The following is a 15,709-nucleotide window of genomic DNA, read 5'->3' as shown; positions in this document are numbered from 1 at the left end:
TTGTCACACGCATAACAAATACACTACGATCAAATAGGTTGATGACAATATTTGATTGAATGGACTACACTGTGCCATGATTTCGTGAAGGACACCGGTTCAAATCCTTTGTTTGGAGCCAATCAATAATTTCATGCACAACCTCTATAACTCAAAAGATGTCACAGTTGGTGCATTATAACAAATGATAGGGCAAGTTACTATGCGTCTGGAGTGTATTGTGAATTATACTCCTCACCAATAACATCAGAACATTCATATGGCATACAATTTGTATTTTTTCTTAGAATTGTGCCAAGCCAAAAGCATGCACAGAAGAAGATTCAAATACCGCGCCGAATTGTTGTAATTGGTTGAGGGACAGCTGGGATCACTGAGTTAATACACTAAGAATAAATATCTGCCAATTAGAAACACTGTCTACATTTATGACCTGATTTATATTTTTCATTTTTATAAAATGTTTTTGGTGAGGAGTATAATTAATTTACTATTCATCCATTATCCAAAATCACCATACCTACAAATCTGTATAATGAGACCTTCCAAAATAATGGTACCCAACTTCCACCGGATTATTTTTAAAGTGTTGAGAAAAACCTTCCAATTTCAATAGAATTTCTGGTAAACTCTCACTCAATGCTTTGGAAACACAAAAATCCCGTTAGGTCTCAGCGAATGTTAACACTTTTCTTTCATGACTTTCTTTGAAAGTGTATATTTTTTCAAATAAGTAACAAAAACTGGGTGTCTAAGTTAATTGGACAGACAATAATACAAAAATCACATAATATTACAAAGTATACAAAAATCAAACAATATGCTTAATATAAGTGAGACAGTTTTGATCCAGTTTTAGCCTTTTAACTACAAAACTGCAGTGTTTCTTAATATTAATACATTAATCTTACAGGAAATAAGTCAAGGAAGCCAATAATATATCTATTGCCATAGGTCTTGCGGTTCTTGAGTTAAAAGTCATTTGTGATTTGCTCCACAGCGACACCCTCGTTATTTCTTGAATTTCCACTTTTTGCATGATTGTAATGCCCAGTGGTGTACTAAAATAAAAGACTAAGCCTAAAGTGCTTTAATTACAATAAAATTTAAGTTTTTATATTAAATCCGGAGATCTCCAGTTTGATTCTGAGTTCACTGATCGAGTGATGGCTAAACACATTGCTTGCATGTGTATCATTGAATCAGTGACGTATAAACTGTAATCACTATTCGTCTTACATCTTCTTTGTACATAATAGCTGTGTGGGGCTCTGCCAATAAACATGATAATAATATGATCTGCAAGCTGATACGCACATTGTAGGCACTGGATTGAAATAGCAATTATTTTCGTTTTACCTCATTTGTTTGGCTCAAAATTCAAAGGGGACAATATGATCAGTGAAAACTAACATTTAAAGTGGCATTCTTCATGCAAATCACATTATTGCTTTAAGGCCAATAATAATAAGCAAAGTTTTGGGTATTTCCCCATCTGCATAATGACAACCAATATTTTAAATCATTGAAGTTCATCATAAATAAAAATGAAATACAAACACAGGTGACCTAAATACTTGAATGTCAAACCACATCCTGCTGAACTTCATCACAAATTGCTATTTATGTATTTACATTTGACACTGAGTGAAATTAATTAATATACTACAAAGTTATTCTCAACAAATCGGGCTATTCTATTTCAAATCTTCACCCCCTGTAGAAGATTTCACTGCCATCTGATTTCATGTTTTATCTAGATTTATGTGAAATTCCAGCTAAAATGTTTGTAAATTGATAAAATCCAGTTGAATTTTGCTCAATTTGGCCTAACATTTGACTACTTCATTTGCAATTCCAAAATCTTCCACATCTTTTGCCTAGTACGCTCTCGTGGAAAAATTGAGTTGGCTTGAAATTTCCCTGGACAAGGAACTCACTGCTAATTTGTCTCGTTGTAAATAAAAAATAAAATAAATAAATTTTTGGATATCCTTGGTGTGTTTTGTACCTTATCCGTTGGAGGCACCATTACCTACTTTGTTTTGGATTTATAAAAAATGTATTTATTTTATTTTGAATCATTGGCTTGTTGTAACCCGTACGAAACTCGGGGAGCTGATCCTGGTTGCGAAGGTTATTTGTGGAATGTCTAGGGTGTGCGCTCTTGAAGCAGCAAAGTCCCTGAAATGCTGTTAAATGGTTTGTGGAATGATGTGGGCCGTAGTGGTCAGCGACAACCTGTAAAGTGTGCTGAGGCTTGTGGATCAACGTCTAGGCATTGTGCATGTGCGTAGCGCACTATAAATCACTGCTCTTTCTTTTCCACTTTCTATGGATGAAAATGGATGGTTCTGGAATCATCATCTATACAACTCAATTGGTTGGTATTACCAAAATATTCCACAATGGGGGTGAGGTTTTCACATGGAACAGCCCCATAAACCTATGCAGTAGAAAGCTTAAACTAAGAGCTTCCTGTCACAAAAATATAAAGTTTGACATTTGTGAAAGTAAAACAATACTATTGAAATTGCTGAACAGGAAACCATATTTATATAAAATCATTTCTGAGAATTCCATTACTCAATTCAAAGAAAACTATATTGGCATATAGCCCAATACGTTCTGGTATGCCATTGGATGATCTCAAAAAAGTGATTCTTTATACAAAATACATCATAGCCCCCTCTATGGCAACAAGTTCAAGGTTTATCTCTACTTTCATGTAGCGTCATGATATATTGGTAGTCTCATGTTTTCTCTGAATGCGGTCATTTCCTGTCCACTATTTTCTATTTCTATTACAATTTCTAGGATTGTATCATCGTTATTTCTTTTTAAAGCTTTCTATGAATCCTTGTGGTCATAGTACGCTAATCTGTAAACCTCCAAACCATCATCTTTATACTACACGGAAGTGTGTACTGAGACATACTACGAGTGCAAGGGACATCAACAGAAAAGTCACTTTTACTCAAACAAGCTTCAACACAGAGCGATGATGCCAGCACAATATCAGTGGTCTGCAAAAGGTGTAGCTTTTGGGGCTTCAGTCAAGTAATTAGCCTAGTTTAGACATTTCTGCTACTCAGCCCCCAGGTGGACTCCTTGCCTAATATGCTTGAAAGTTTTCTGGGCACACCCTGCATGGACTATACAATATGTATCCAAACCCCGTCTTCATGACCAAGTTAAGCACAATGAAACCAGGAAGCAAGGTAAGTACGAATCAACATTTCAAGCTTAAGTGATACCTGCAACATGATAATACCAGCTTGGTATGGTGGTATCTGAATATATTATTCTATCATAAAAATGAGTTATCGCATATAAAACAACAGTGGCGAAAAATAGGTAAGTGCAGTAAAGTTAACATTTGCTTTATTTTGTCATAAGCAAGTGCTTTATTATAATTATGCACCTAAGACCTTCTTACATTAGAGTGATGATTATTATATTATTATGAGTGCTAAGTGGGGTACACCCCGTCAGTCCGCCCTAAGATGTATTGTAACCCTCACTTAGCCGGGTCTCGGCTAAGTGAGCGTTACATCTTAGGTAACATGCATACATGTTCATGTGTACAATAGAGTGAACAAGACTTACACATGCACTTGCATGTATATCTGGGATTATGGTCATCAGCATTTTATGCTATGTCTATTCAGTGCTTAGATTTGATTAAGGGGCAAATAACAGTGGTTGGCAAGCCTGATTTGGCCCACTGGCCCTTTGTTGAGAATCCCTGTACAGAACCCCTGAACTTGGGCTTCATGTTAATGCTTGTTGCTGGGGGGTTCCCAACTTTTTGTGCTGGGACTCCGAAAAACTACCCGACTTTAAATCAAATTTGATGACAAAAAGACCTGAAATTATACCAATATTTGAAAAGTTTTTGCAAGGTAAAAACAATGAAAATTTGGCACGTTTGAGAAAATTTGGCACAAACTTCCTTTCTTAAACCAAATTTTCAGGACATTGAGGGCCATCAATAAACCAGATGGCTGAAAATGCACCCTGAATCTGCAGCACATCTCTGTACTCTAAGCACATCTCCGTACCCTCATTTCCACTAACAATCCCCCAGGTGCTTGTCCAATGCACTCACTATGTGTCTGCCGGACTTGTGCTTTAGATACATTAATATCTTGGGCAAAGTGCATCTTGCCTCAACAACTATACGCTGATCAGCTTGTAATAGGCGGGCCTCATAACATTGTGGATTGATATAGAATGGCATACACACAGCTGGGCACAGGCCCTATGCGAACTGCGCTTTGCATGACCGACGTGCGCATTTGTGAATTTACGCAGGTGTAAGTTAGGACTTTATTGACTCACGCAAAAACAAAACTGACTAATTCTTGCCTATTACAATCTGATCATAGTATATTATATACCACATATATAGATTCCTGTCATCTGATTGGTTGAAAGTGCAGTCATTGAATTAACTATGCCCGCAAAATGAACTATGGACCGGTCCATGGAAATGAACTATGGACCGGTCACGTGCGTCACGATCAAACTGCGAGTTTTTCCCAGCGTAAAATGATATTACGCACGCGTTAATGTTTTCACACGTTATAATTATGCAGAAATCGCAGATTGTAATCTGTGTGCCGTTCGCATTGAAACTATTAATTTCTCTTCCCAAAATCGATGCTTTTAGCCAAACAGATGACAAGAATCTTAAGATTTGGTATATAAAACAAATATTGACTGCTTTTTATTAGGGGCATGGTTAAAATTATAGGCCCGGTGATCTCAAAACCATGGCGATGCCCCGAGGCGTAGCCATGGTTTCGAGAGCACCGCGGGCCTATAATTTTAACCATGCCCCTCATAGCAGTCAATATTTGTATAATATGCTATTTTAATTCTATCAATAATTATATGCATTGTAAAATATATATAGATAAATTTGTCACAAACTAATTTTTCCAGCTTTCTAAATAAAAAGCAGTATTTGCTTTACTCTTGTCTTGCAGATACCATGTTTGGGTGGTGCTATTGAGCCAGTCACAAATCTGAACAATCAATTAATACTGATGATATCCTATGGATGTGGTAACAATCAGGTAAGCCTGTAAAGTATGCTGAGGCTTGTGGATCAACCACCTTGGTCTGGGCGGACATTTTAAAAATGAATTTAGAAGAGCAGCAACGACATCACTTGCATTACATTTCAGATGTTAAATCTACATCATATGCAAAATTTGAGGAAATTCGCACGAGTCCATTTTATTTTAGGGTCATTTGTCTATAACTGGTCTTTACATGTAGCCCTATGAAGAGAGTGCCCGTTGAGGGCGCTATAACCCCTATTTTTGGAACAAAATGTGATTTTTAAAAAAACGGACTCGTGCAAATTTTCTAAAATTTTCAGAGTATGTAGTATGAACATGTAGAAATATAATCAAGTAGTTGCCCTACCTGCTCTTCTCCGAAAAAATAAAAAGTCCTATACCTCAATGATAATGAAACCTAGGTGCAACGTCTAGGCGTTGTGCCTGTTCGTAGCGCACTATAAATCACTGCGCTAGACGTTGATCCACAAGCTTCAGGTCATTTTACAGGTTGTTGCTGACTGCTACAGCCCCACATCATTTCAAAACCATTAAACAATAATACAGGGACTTGCAGCTAAGAAGCGCACACCCTAGACATTCCACAATTGACCTTCGCAGCCAGGATCAACTCCACGAGTTTCGTACAGGTTACGAGACAATCAGCAAAAGTTCCTTGTCCAGGGGAATTTCAAGCTAACTAATTTTTTACACAAGAACGTACTAACCACCGCTGGGGTTTGAACCCGCAACCTCTTGCACCATAGTCAAATGCCTTATCGATTGAGCTAACTTTGATGGGTAAGTTTAAAAATAGCTGCCTTGTGGGGTAACGTAGAGCTGCCTTGTGGGGTAAGTTATCTAATGGAGCACAGCTTGGGGTTCACTCCCTCAACATGCCATCTATACCATTTTCCACCCTGAAGTGGCAGTGACGTCAGTGCGCATTTCACTGTGCACTGGTGTACACACACACGCGCGCGAACCACCTGCCTCAACACTTCGACACAACTGCCACATTAGGGTGATAAATACATGTTCATGCAGGGCTCATAACAACTTTGCACCATATCCTTTTTTTTCAGAAAAGAGATTACGGTACATGTACCAACATTTTCAGAAAGGGTTTTCCAGTGACAGCAAGACTTCATTTCCAACTCTAATAAAGCCACAGACCAGTCAAACATTGGGCTATTCCATTTAAAATCCACACTACCACTGTGGAAGAATTTGGAAATATCTTTCATAGGGGGGAGTATGAATTTCAAATGGAATGACTACATTAGCAGCTCCATTTGAAACTCACTCTCCCTCCATGGAAGATTCTGGTTGAATCTTTCTCAGAGGGTGTATGAAATTCAAATGGAACTGCCTAATATGTTCGTTCCATTTGAAATTCATTCTCTCCCTGTGAAAGATATTTCCAAAATCTTCCACAGGGGTAGTGTGGATTTTTAATGGAATAGCCCATTGCCTTATATATAAAGGCCTGAGGGAAGAATTCTTTAATGCACTTTTCTCAAAAATGGCCAAAATGGAAATGATACGGCTGCACCTAACCCTTGATACGTCCATGTCCACTGCACATGTATGTACTCTATGGAATAATGAAGGTAGGAAAACCAACATGGGAAAAGGGATTTGAAGTGGCCGGGAGAGGCGGTAGACTATCCCAGAAGATTCAGGGTCCTATTACATCTAGTTGTGATGGCTTGATTTCACAAGGGATATCAATGACCGATATACATCACATATAACATGGAAGTATATCAGAAACTCATCATGAGATGGTAATCAGCAAGGACGCTGTTTTACGGTGCGGTCCCAGGCGTGCAATAGCAGGAAACGGAGACCCCCCCTTTCTTATTAAGTGCTGGCTGCCTATTAACATCGTGATATGTGCCCAAACCATCATTATCCATAATTGTGAGCAGTCTAATGTAACTCACAAGTTACTTCAGATAAGATGGTTTAAAAGTTTGGGGAAATTCCCTCAAGGTTCCGGTTCTCTAATGGTAGGCATCTAGGCATATACCAAAAGTTAAGCAGGAAGGAGTACCTTGGTTATTGGGTACCATATATATGGAATATGGTTGTGTAAATGGCTACTGGGTACCATAAACATGGAATCTGGTTGTGCATATCTATGTCACTTATTTCCTTGTTCTGTCATAAAAGAAACCATACCCTGTCTTTGGTTTCCCTCTTTTTACCAAGAAAACTAGATACCCATTATGGCACAAAACTGTCATATGACTCCATTGGAATGCTGACCTATTACATGCCATTCATTATCAATAAGATTTCCAAGAATTTGAAACATCAATCACTTTTGTTTGCGTCATAGCACAGATATTGGAATTGATCATAGTATGTTATGATCCTATAGTTTTCAATGTTAACATTTTATGATTTGTCCACAATATGCAAGTTCTTGGAATGTTCACATCATCATTAGTCATACATTTCCAATGATCTAATTTGTATTTTTGTTCCTAACATCACTGGGCTGTTCCAGTTGAAATCCATACACCCCTAACGTGACCTTTATCTCCCATACAGATTTCAAATGAAGTAACCCTTTTAGGCAACTCCATTTGAAATTCACATCCCTGCGTGGAAAATGTCATGCCTTCCATAGGGGTGTATGGATTTTTCAACTGAAAAACTTTTTTCTATACAGGTAACATTTTCATCACATATAACAATACTTTTTTTAAAGGACTCAAAACATAGTATCATGGTTTCTCATAAGTGATGAACCCTAATACGTGGCTCCTGGGTTTCTCAAATGGAAGTCAATTTGTACCAAACAAAATTCCTTCCCACAAGGTAATATGCATATTACATAACAATAGATACAATTCGGAGCTTAATCCATATTGTTAAGCAATATGCATATTGCATGGTGGGAAGGAATTTCTGCTCAAATTTACAGATCCGCATTTTAATTTAATACACCATCCCTTTGTATTGTGCTAAACAACAAGACAACAAATGTTTTCTTGTTGCTTTAGCACTGCCTGTAATTAGCACCTGTTGCAAGGCACTTAAGGGGTCCATCATCCACCTTTGATATAAAATTGGATGGTTTGAACCCAATGCAAAATTTATTGGTCGAGCTATGAGTTTTAAAATATTTTAAAACTCATAGCGAGACCAATAAATTTTGCATTGGCTGAAAAAAAAACCATCCCATTTTATCATTATTATGTTTTCAGAATCTTTATTTTAAAATACAAAATTCAAATTTTTTTTTCGTGATTTTTTTTCGGCCTACTTTCGGACTTTTTTGGCCTTACTTGTGGAATTCCATAAGTTTCCGTAACATTTACATCAATGGGGATCCATTTCACCAAAATTTATGACCATTCAGAAGCGCTTCAGTAAGTCTCAAAATCCATCGTAACTTTAGACGTATTGTAAAATACATTTCACTAAAATTATTTACTAATCTGCACTTCCCAGAGATTGCCTACCAACACTAGAGGGAAAAAATCCCTATGTCTCATGAAGTTACGTACTCGTTCCGAGTCGTTCGTAAGTTGCGAAATGATATAATTGAATTATGAGGGTTAAAAATATGAAGTAATAAAGTGTTTATAATGATATTTGATAGGCAATAAACTCATAAGTAAGCGTAACTTAAGCTACAAAAAACAGAGTGCAAGCCTGCAGCCAGCATGGCCAGTGCCAAGGCAACGGTGCAGTTGGGTGGACTATAAGCCTACCGTGTCTGTGCTAACATCATTCACACCTTGCAGAAAGTGATATTTGGCACTTGGCAGGTATAAATCCTCTGGTTTGGTCAGAAAATTTGATAATTTTTGATGTCCGAGCGTGTGAGATTGCCGAATTCTGCAGCTTTTACGTAGTGGTTTAGCACCGGTTTTTACTAGTTTTTTTGTACTTTTCACAGATATTTCAACAAACCACATTAATTTCATGCATTTAGTACACCCTAACATTGATTTTCAAGCCTAGAATCATGAAATTAAACATCTCTTTCCACGTCCGTAGAAAATCAAATTCTCCCGGTTTGACAGCAAAATAAACAAAATCGAGTTCATGAATGAATAGTCTCATTCAGTGCATTTATGTTCGCTAGTCTCACATACGGTTGTTGCTGTTTGCAATACGTTAAAATTGGCGGCAAAATCGGCGATTTTAAAAATCACGGGGGATTGGGATCCAGGTGGCGCTAAAATTGGATTCGAAATGCATCCAATATGCTATTTTTTTGAAGTTTTAAACTTTGTGGAGAGGTATAGGAAGCAAGATTCTGAAAACATAATAATGCACATTATTATGTTTTGATGGATCCAAGTTGTGATAATATTGGATCCAAAACATAATAATGATAAAATTGGATGCTTTACGCCCAATTTATTGGTCTCGCTATGAGTTGTAAAATATTGGACTCGACTACGTCTTGTCCAATATTTTAAAACTCATAGCTCGACCAATAAATATGGGCTCAACCGATCCAATTTTATATCAGTATTTTTTGTGGGACCTAAGAGCACATCAGACACACCAAAATGCATTCTGATTACGAGGAATGTCCTTCTGATATCAATTAATTTTTATTTTTTGAAATTTGAAAATTTATATTTTTGATAATGAACAGTCCTCAAATTTAAAACATCTAATAATATATACTTAAAGTGTATGTAGCTGGGAGAAAGAGCTGAAAAATTTTGACCTTTGGTATTGAAGATATACCTTTTTCCCCAAAAGACCTAAATATTTAAAGTTTTTTTGAGAAATATATTTCAATTGGTGGTCGGCCTTTCATCCCAGGTGGCAAGTTTTCAGTGTCGGGGGAAAAACGGACAAATCCATGGAATTTAAGAAAAAACGGAAAACACAGAAATTTATGGAAAACATCTTTTTCCTTGAGAAAAAAAAAAAAGAGAATGTGATGTGAAAATAATGAAAATGGAAGACTGTCTTCAAAGATATCAACCTTAAAACAACAGACATAGAGAAGACATACGCTATATTTAATTTTGATTTGTGAAATGTGATTTTTAATCACGGAATGTGAACATGGAATTGAAATTACATCATCACGGAAAATCATGGAATTTAGTATTTAAAACCATGCACAGAAAATCGAGGAATTTGGTGTTTTAAATCATGGAAAACTTGCCACTCTACTTTAAGTATATATGATTAGATTTATACAATTTACTTTGAGGACTGTTAAATATTAAAAATGTCAATTTTTAATGATTTACCATAAAATTTGTATTATATCGCAAATTTCAAAAATCAATAATTGATATTAGGACATTCTCGTATTCAAAATGCAATTTGGTGTGTCTGATATACTCTCAGGTCCCATAAAAATATGTGAAAATGTCGCTATCCGAGCCCTTAACAGGTTTTATACAGACAGTCATCCAATATTTGATTTTTGAATAAACCCACAGCAATGTAAGGCTGTCTTTAAGGGGTGGGGTATGAACGTTTGGACAGTATTTATTGTGGGACATTAGAGCACATCAGACATATCGAATTGCATTCTGAATACGAAGAATGTCCTTCTGATATCAAATAATTTTGATTTTTAAAATTCGCAATGTAATACACATTTTATGGCAAATCATTAAAAAATTTATATTTTTGATATTTAACAGTACTTGAAGTAAACTTTATAAATCTGATGATTTATACTTAAAGTGCATGTAGGTGGGATGAAAAGCCGACGATCAATTGAAAATTTTGACCTTTCAGTATTGAAGATATGGATTTTTTTTCCCAAAACACCAAAAAAAAAAAATTAGGTCTTTTTGGGAAAAAATCCATATCTTCAATATGAAAGGTCAAAATTTTCAATTGATCGTCGGCTTTTCCTCCCAGCTACATATACTTTAAGAATATATCATTAGATTTATAAAATTTACTCGAGGACTGTTATATATCAAAAATTTGAAAAATATCAAATTTTTATAATTTGTCATAAAATTTGTATTATATCGTGATTTTCAAAAATGAAAATTATTTGATATCAGAAAGACATGCTTCGTATTCAGAATGCAATTTGATACGTCCGAGGTGCTCTCATGTTCCATAAAAAATACTGTCGAAACGTCATAAACGCTCATTCCAGTTCCATTAAGGAAGTAGTCAATACCTTCCATAACAGAATTGAGGGATGTCATTCCAATCTTGACTGGATATTATATTATCAACTATTTTTTGGTCACACTGGGGCCAAAAATTAAAAATGCTCCGATTTGAACGAAATTGATCTCAAATTGCTTGTTATGTAAAATAAGTCAAATAAGGAATAGTTGTAACCATGTTTCGTTACCTAGGAAACATCACAACATAGGTTGTGGTCAATAGGCTGTAATGGGGATTGACCTTTAATGGCCCATTTTGTCAATAACAAAGCATTTTAGACAGTGCAAATGATTCCTTTTTTGACTTGTTTTTGCACGACGAGCAATTTGAGACCATTTGTGTTGAAATCGGAGCATTTTTAATTTTTGGCCCCTGTGTGGCCAAAAAAACTGACCACCGCCCAGAATTTGACCTTTTTGCTTATCCAGAACGGTATGTTGCAGGTAGGTCAAACTATACTTTTTCTGAATCCTTGCAATGAGAGGATTAATTTGGTGTGCTTGTTAACCAGATTTGAGCAACTTAAATTATTTTACCACTGTGTTGACCTTTAACCTTGAATATGGCCGAGTAAGGACCTTCCCTGGAATGGCCAAATTTTAATTTTAATTTGGTACTAACATATTAACTTGAAATGCACAGGTTGTTGACCATATTTGTTAACAGTGTCTGACTCTAAGATGCCAAAGACAGACTGTACCTTACCAGGATCAGGAGCAACTGCAGGCCTGCTACCTTATCACTCAATTAACTCAATGTGCTTGATAAAATCACTTCAAATAAACTTCCTGATGATAAGCTTGGATCTCACTTTCCTTCTGTTGAACGGAGACTAAATTCCAACATACTGATTTAGAAACCAACCTTTCGCTTGCTTTGTTAACATTATCAAATTCTAAGAAATTGTCAATAAATTGCTCTGCTTTTACTTTCAGTTTGGCTGATAAATTTGGGTTTCCAAAACTTTATTTCTAATTGATTTAGATATTTTGATTGCCAAATCCTAAAATACTCATTAGTTTAAGACTTTTGTCGTCTTGACCGGTGGCTTCTTCAGAATTACCATTGGGATTCACCTTTTCCTTGGTTGCTTGGTTCTTGTAAGTGGTCTAGAGTAGCTACAGATGACCCTATTGACTGCTTTGTCCCCATGACTTCTAATCCAAATTGCTTCTCTGATCTGTCTTGTTTGTTGGTTACCATCTTTCTCAAGTAACTGAGGCTCCTCACATTATTGATGATATGGTTTCCAATAGCAATGTGGGCAGTTATGGCAGATTTCCTAAGTTCGGAAGTTGACACTGTTCTACTTTTTCTGGTGTATTTTCTGTTTGAGACTTTTTCTGCATCTTTTTTGTGTTCTTTTAGTCTTACTCCAATTGGACATCCTGTCTTCCCAATGTAAGACTTGTCGCAACCTTTGCAACCGATCTTGTAGACCACCCTACTTATAAGAACCAAGCAACCGATGGATGTGAAAATCACCGGAAGTAGCACCTAATCCCACCGGAAAGGTGGATCCCAATGGTCATTCTGAAGAAGCCATCAGCTAAGATGAGAGAATAATAACATCACAACCCAGCTGAAGGTCAGTGGCACTGACCGTAACGTTGGTTGCTCCAAGGTACGTTTTGGATTAATCTGGTTGAATAGATTGAAACTATCTCTCATTGTATGATTCCCAGATGATTGAGAGTATAAACAATCAGCTAAGATGATGAAAGTCTGAAACTAGTGAGTATTTTTGGATTTGGCAATCAAAAAATCTAATCAATTTTAATTCTACAATCCTACAAATGCATCTATTTCATGACTTTATATTTCTGTTCCATTTTAAACCTCAAATAAGATGTTTCATAGATGTAACCTTTTCATTTTTATTTTTAATGCAGGAATGGGCATTTCCATGAAAGACTGAAGAGTAATTCTATGAATTATGAAAGCTGTGATTTGTATGTACAGAACCATGGCAGGTGTGTGCTCAGTGGTGCCTTTGGGGCTCCCTTCCCAATGGTTATGGCAGAAATACAAAAAATCATCCTATTTTGGACATATTTTAAGCACTCAGCATCTGTGTATGCTCCCAGCCACCCTTCAGAGTTAAGGTTTTGGGGCAAGCCCCTTCATGAAGGGGTCATGTTTGTGTGTCATTTATAAAGGGAATGAGGTGGTTTACGAACCACTAGATCCTCCGTCTGTCAGCATCAAAAGCAGGGTTGTAATGAAAATATAAGGTGATCATCCAACCACTGGGCCTCCTGCCATAATGTTGACAAGGTTTATATCAATTTAATTCTATTTGACCCCATTTGACCTGTGACCCATGACCCACCTCTGAACGCAACCACCACCTACTTGAGATATATCTATGGTGGTGGAGAGTAAAAAGGGATCCTTTCGATTGTTTTGCCATGGACACCATGAAAAACAAATATCTCGGTAATGCACACTAAATGCTAATACACAAACCTTTGTACTGTTCATGCGTTATGCCAATAAATGTATGTCAATTATCATTTGATCATTCCATAGTGTAACACATGGTGTCACAGAGAGTTTGAAACCTCAGGTGTAATTTCTTTGGCAGCACATCAGTAGCGGGTCATTCTCGTAATCTCGAATTTAAGGGCTCTGTTGCCTTCATAACTATCCAGCACTATCCAAGTAAAGAGAAGTATAGTGATAAGCGTCATCCTCTCATGCTACACCCTCATCCAAGTCGCGGGAGAGCCAGTGTCATACTCTGGATACTCAAGTTTTGTAACTCATCTTAAGACCTAAAATCAGGAATTTTTGTTGATGAATTTGATTTATTTACCTTTGGCAATATTGATGTACAAAATGTGTTAATATTTTATGAAATCAATGAATTAATTAAAAGCTTTTATGAAATATCAATCAATCTATCTCTCTGATCATTTATTGTTGATTTTGGCTATTCCAGCTGAAATCCATACACCCCTTATGGAAAACCCGACCTTAGCAGTCAAGTTAGCTCAATCGATAAGGCGTTCGATTATGGTGCGAGAGGTTGCGGGTTCGAACCCTGGCGGTGCCTATACGCTCACATGGAAAAATTGAGTTAGCTTGAAATTCCCTTGGACAAGGAACTCACTGCTAATTTGTCTCGTTGTAACCTGTACGAAACTCGGGGAGCTGATCCTGGTTGCGATGGTTATTTGTGGAATGTCTAGGGTGTGCGCTCTTGAAGCAGCAAAGTCCCTGATTTGTTGTTTAATGGTTTGTGGAATGATGTGGGGCCGTAGTGGTCAGCGACAACCTGTAAAGTGTGCTGAGGCTTGTGGATCAACGTCTAGGCGTTGTGCCTGTGCGTAGCGCACTATAAATCACTGCGCTTTTTTATTCTCCAACACAGTGGGTGTTGTTTTCAAATGGAGTCACCCATTCAGGTGCCCATTTGAAATTGACACTCCCTGTGTGGGTGATTATGTCTTCCATAGGGTGTATGGATTTCATCTGGAATAGCCCACTGTTGAATTCTGTCTCATGATTGCAGGTTTTGAGCAATAAACATTTATTTTCAAACCAATGGCATGGATTCTATTGTTATCATCATTTCACATAAATAACTCGGCCTGCCCTCCCACGCGTCAAAAGAAAGCATCTGATTGGTCAATTCCTACCCATACCCAGCTTTCGAAATAAGCCATATTGCAGTGAAATTTGCACCCCAAAATTCGACCGTTGCGATAAAACTTTAAAAGTATGGTGCAAAATTGCGACTCCACATTGTACCAACTTTATGGGTTGATTGTCTGAGACTGCACTTCCAGTTGCTCTGCATCAGATGAAATTATACCACAACCTTCAAATTGGTGTTCAAAAGTGCACACCAAGGTAAAAAAAATCATTCAAAGACTGATCATACCACCTGTTGCTTTGGGAACATACTTATTCAAATTATTTTCCTATAAATACTAGTCAATATGGTTATAGGTCAATAGTACCAAGGATCATTAGTCTGAAAACCCAATAACTATAGTTACATACCCTAATCCTTACCCTAAATTTCACCTATCCTATAACCTAAACCCTAACTTTAGACATAACCCCGACTCTAATCCTAATCTTTAATTCTAGCCCTACAACTAGCTTAACCCTATCCCTAACACTAACCCTAGGCCTAATGCTAACCCTAACTTTATCATCAACCCTAATTCTAACCTAAAGTACCCTAAACTATAACTTCAACCCCTTTCAGACTAATGACCCATTGGACTATGGCCTGTTCTCATAAATACAGTATTTGTTATGTTATTAACTTGTAGATACAGTCTGACTTAACTACTGAATAACAACACATGTCTCCTCAAGTGTGCAGACTGATTCAGTAACACACGTCTCCTGAGTAAGAAGACAGTATCTATGTTGTAACATATTTGCAAATACCTTATTTTAACTTGCGAGGGCAGGACTATGGAAGGGGCTATTCCAGTTGAAATCCATACACCACCTATGGAAGACAGGACCTCCCACACATG

At 36.9% G+C, this 15,709-nt stretch overlaps 1 protein-coding gene and 1 long non-coding RNA gene across 4 annotated transcripts in view; one reads left to right on the top strand and one right to left on the bottom strand.

Annotated features, from left to right (window-relative positions):
- The window catches only part of LOC140142522 (signal transducer and activator of transcription 5B-like), a 121,893-nt gene that overhangs the window by 7,867 nt on the left and 98,317 nt on the right, over positions 1–15,709 (bottom strand). The gene's annotated exons all lie outside the window — the stretch shown is intronic.
- On the top strand, positions 5,282–14,566 carry LOC140142521 (uncharacterized). Its single transcript, XR_011857533.1, has 2 exons — positions 5,282–5,873; positions 13,100–14,566. It is a non-coding gene; the product is annotated as an uncharacterized lncRNA (long non-coding RNA).

The sequence above is a fragment of the Amphiura filiformis genome, chromosome 20, assembly GCF_039555335.1.
Source record: "Amphiura filiformis chromosome 20, Afil_fr2py, whole genome shotgun sequence".
In the NCBI taxonomy this organism is placed as follows: Eukaryota; Metazoa; Echinodermata; class Ophiuroidea; order Amphilepidida; family Amphiuridae; genus Amphiura; species Amphiura filiformis.
The sequence above is the reverse complement of the archived record's forward strand: the minus strand, read 5'-3'. Positions and strand labels throughout refer to the sequence as shown.